Source organism: Myotis brandtii, unplaced genomic scaffold (assembly GCF_000412655.1).
Source record: "Myotis brandtii unplaced genomic scaffold, ASM41265v1 scaffold420, whole genome shotgun sequence".
Lineage (NCBI taxonomy): Eukaryota > Metazoa > Chordata > Mammalia > Chiroptera > Vespertilionidae > Myotis > Myotis brandtii.
In genome coordinates this window covers 880,157-885,089 of record NW_005366109.1, presented here as the reverse complement: position 1 = coordinate 885,089, position 4,933 = coordinate 880,157, and the positions used below count along the sequence as shown (strand labels likewise).

Here is a 4,933-nt window from a genome sequence, read left to right as displayed (position 1 = left end):
GGACACATATGTAATACCCTTTGTAATACTTATTATAATATTTTTTTAAAAAGAATAAAAAAAAAAATGTAGTACACTGAAATCTGTAAAATATTGTTGAAAGAAACTGAAGCCTCTTGGGTCGACATCTTGGCAAGGCAGCAGCACATCCCTCTCTAAGTCGATAATATTTTTTTAAAAAGAATAAAAAAAAAAAAGATGTACACTGAAATCTGTAAAATATTGTTGAAAGAAACTGAAGCCTCTTGGGTCGACATCTTGGCAAGGCAGCAGCACATCCCTGCTCTCTAAGTCCCGCAATGCCGCCCAAGGACAAGAAGAAGAAAGATGCTGGAAAGTCGGCCAAGAAAAACAAAGATCCCCATGAACAAGACTGGGGCAAGGCCAAAAAGAAGTGGTCCAAAGGCAAAGTTCGGGACAAGCTCAATAACCTGGTCTTGTTTGACAAAGCAACATATGACAAGCTCTGCAAGGAAGTTCCCAACTACAAGCTTATAACCCCAGCTGTGGTCTCGGAGAGACCGAAGATTCATGGTTCCTTGGCCAGGGCAGCCCTTCAGGAGCTCCTCAGTAAAGGACTTATTAAACTAGTCTCAAAGCACAGAGCTCAGTGATTTACACCAGAAACACCAAAGGTGGGGATGTTCCAGCTACTGGAGAAGATGTATGAACATCAGGTCTCACTGGCTATATATTTTGAAAAATAAAACTTTATTAAATAAAAAAAGAAAAGAAACTGAAGACATAGATAAATGGGAAGATATCCCAATGCTCAAAGGGGAGAAAAATAAATATCATTACAATGGCAACACTCCTCAATTAACCTACAGATGCAATGCAATCCCTTATCAAATTCCTAGCTAGCTTCTTTGCAGAAATTGACAAGCTGATCCTAGAATTCATATGGAATGCAAAGGACCAAAGAAGAACAAAGTTGGAGTACTCACACTTCCTGATGTCAAAACTTACTATATAAAGTAAGTATTCAAGATGATGACATAAAGATAGGCATTATATATTAATGTAATAAAACTGAGAGTCCAGAAATAAACTGTTAAATTTATGGTTAACTGATTTTCAACAAGAGTACCAAGAATAGTGCAGCTGCTCTGGAAAACAGCCTGGCAGTTACTCAAAAAGTTAAATAGAGTTACCATATGACCCAGCAATTCCCCTCCTAGGTTCATATCAATAGAAATGCAAACGTATTCACACAAAAACATGTACACAAATGTTTACAGTATTATTCATAATACCCCAAAAGTAGAAATAACCTAAATGTCCATCAATTAATGAGTTAATAAACAAAATGTGGTACATGCATACAATGGGGTATTATTCAACCATAAAAGGAAATGGAATAATAATATATGCTATAACATGGATAAACCTTGAAAATATTATGCTACGTAAAAGAAGTCAGACACAAAGGCCATGTGTATTTTTTATGATTCTATTTATGTGAAATGTTCAGAATTGGCAAATCAATAAAAACAGGAAAAAATGTGGTTGCCAGAGGGATAGAGGAATGTGGCATGACTGAGAATGGATAGAGAATTTCTTTTTGGGGTGAAATTTTCTGGAATTAGATGGTAGTGATAGTTGCACAATTTTTTGAATATGCTAAAAATCACTACATTGTACACTTTAAAAGGATGAATGTTATGGCGTGTGAATTTTCTCAATATAAAAAATTAGCAAAAATATTTCATCAAGAACAAGCATTTGAAACTTACTTTCTACATTCAATAATGCTGCAGTATTAAGGCCTATCCAAAAATTTTCAAACCCTTTCAAAAACAGAAAATGACTATCCCAAGGTTTCATCTAAAACAATTATCAGCAGCACTTCAAAGACACATCTAATTCTGTCTGAGCGAGGAGTCCAAGCATTAACTATCTAATCTTTCTGAGTTAAAAGACAGCTTTTGTCCTAGTCTGTAGATCCAGCAGGAAGTCAAAATAGCTTCAAACTCACCTTGCTGGCCTAAAGCAACAGCAAGTTGCCATCAAACATGAGACTATTAAACTGTATTGATGTAATATTAAACAAATTTAAAATATATCTATATAAAATATATCTATAACACATATTTAATAACATATTTATCATTAACAAAATGGTATATAATGGTACTTTCACAAGAGCTCATCTATAAATTCAAATAACCCAACTCTCTTTGATCACAGAGTTCAAATACTGAAATACTTAAAGTTCCTTAGAGTCATAATATAGCAGTTATATAGCTAAATAAACTGAAGACTGTCTATAGAGCCTGTGCCGACTGAAAGGTCCCAGGTTCAATTCCAGTCAAGGGCATGTACCTTGGTTGCGGACACATCCCCAGTAGGAGGTGTGTAGGAGGCAGCTGATCAATGTTTCTCTCTCATCGATGTTTCTAACTCTCTATCCCTCTCCCTTCCTCTCTGTAAAAAATCAATAAAATATTTTTTTAAAAAAAAGTAAAAAAAGCCAATCTGAAAAGGCTACATACTGTATTATTCCAACCATTATGATATTCAAAAAAAAGCAAAACCATGGAGATAGTAAAAAGATCAGTGATTGCTAGGGGGTACAAATATGAATATTTTAGGACAGTTAACCCATTCTGTATGATACTATAATGGTGGATACATGTCATTAAACATTTGTCAAAACCCATAGAATGTACAACACTAGGAGTGAATCCTATTTTTTTAATTTATATTTTTTTAGAGATAGGGGAAGGGAGAGGGAGAAACATGGGTCGGCTGGCTACATAGGAACCCAGGATAGAGCCTGCAACTAGGTATGTGCCCTCACTGGGAATCGAACCAGCAACCTTTTGGTTCATGGGAGGACATTCAACCAACTGAGCCATGCCAGACAGGGCCAGTGAACCCTATTTTAAACTATGGACTTCGATGTGTCAATGCAGGTTCACTGAAAGTAACGAATGAACCATTCCGGTGGAGAAAGTTGATAGTGAGGGAAGCTGTTTGTGTATAGGGACAGCCATATAGAACTCTCTACCTCCTATTCAATTTTGCTGTGAATTTAATGCTGCTCTAAAAAATAAAATATTTTTCAATTGATCAAAGTATACATTTGAAATGTGTAGTAAACTAATTATGCCTCAATTAAAAAGTGGAAGAAAGATCTAAGAAGAAAAATATGTAAGGTAAACCAATGGTGTCAGCAGTCAGGATAGTGATTACCCTTGAGGAAGAGGGCAGTGACTGAAGAGGAGAGGAGGAAGGTTTGTTAGAGGCTGGGAATGCTATTTCTTGATACAGGTGCCAGTTACATGGGCATATTCATTTTATGAAAATTCATTTCGCTATATTCTTAAGATTTATGCATTTTTCACTATGTATATAACACTTCAATAAAAAGTCTAAATTAAAAAGGATACAATATAAAAGTACATTGACATGCTAATTCACACAAAAAAATACTCAACCTGTCTAAAATTAGTCATCTCTTCCCCACTCATCATTTTCTAGACACAATCACTTCAACTTAGAACTTCCAAAGTATAAACTCTTGTCTACCAAACAAAACTCTACACTCCACTGACAGATGGCATTAGTGGTTGCTTCCACAATTTCACTTTGGACCTAGGAATAAATGACACCATCTTTCACCCAGTTGCCCATATCAGAAATCCTGCTGCCTCTCTTCTCCTTTCCACCTCCTCCATCCCATCTTTCATCCAATCTGCCTCTGCTCTTATACTCAAGTTCTCGAACTCTCCAGTCCTCACTACTCCAGTGCTATGGACTGAAATGTTTATGCCCACCCCCCAAATTCCTATGTTGAATCCTAATGCCAATATGATGGTGTTTGAAGATGGGCCTTTGGGAGGCAGAGTCCTCATGAATGGGATTAGTACCCTTATAAAAGAGGCTGGAGAGAGGTTCCTTATCCCTTCCACCATGTGAGGTTACAGTGAAAAGACAGCATGGAAGAGGAAGGAGGCTCTCATCAAACACCAAACCTGCTGGTACCATGAACTTGGACTTTCAGCCTCCATAACTGTGAGAAATAAATTTCTGTTGTTTATAAGCCACCCAGTATATTTTGTTATAACAGCCTAAATGGACTAAAATACCCAAGTTTCTGCCTACATTCATTCTCAGCTCTTCTCCCACAGCATTCACTCAGGGTTGCTTTATGTAGGGTCTACTGGCCCGATAGTCCATGGATAGAAAGAAGTGTTTAGCCCTGGCCAGCGTCTCAGTGGTTAGTGACTATCCATGCACGGGAGGGTCGAGGGTTTGACTCCTGGTCAAAAGCTCATATCTGGGTTGCAGGTTAAATCCCCAAGGGGCTCTCAAATCCATCTCCCCCCCCCCCCCCCCCCCCCCTCCCCTCCACTCTCTCTAAATATCAATGTAAAAAATATCCTCGGGTGAGGATTAACAAAGAAAATAAGTGTGTTTAGATCTATCTGGTTTCCTTTGTAATCATAGGCATTTTATTTTATACATTATTCTGAGAAGAGCTTCATCAAACTGCCAAAGGGATCCACGACCCAAAAAGGTTTAAACGCCCTACCTGGACTGTGCTTCCATGCTTATACCCTCCAATTCTCTTCCACACTGCTGCCAGAGTAAATTTTTTGAAACATAAATATGTCAACATGCTTAAAATCCTTAAGTGGTCCCAAATGTTTCCAAGATAAAATCCAAATTCAATAGCATGACAATCATGTTCATAATTGGCCCCTGCTCATCTCCCCAGCTTCATCTTCCCTCCTGCTATACACTGCAGCTTACATACTGAGTTGGATTTGCAACTCTGAACTCAGGATGCTCTCTCACTCCTCTCTGCCTCTGCACAAGCCATTCCCCTGCCTGGAAAGCCCTCTCCTCATCATCTTCACATGGTTAACACCTGCTCACCTTTTACACCCATCTCCCCAGAGATACCTCCTGGCCCTCCTCCCTC

The 4,933-nt window shown here is 38.1% G+C and overlaps 1 pseudogene; it reads left to right on the top strand.

Moving 5' to 3' along the window:
• The first annotated feature begins 254 nt into the window (after nt 1-254).
• LOC102243563 lies at nt 255-635 on the top strand (annotated as a pseudogene).
• Nucleotides 636-4,933: the final 4,298 nt, after the last annotated feature.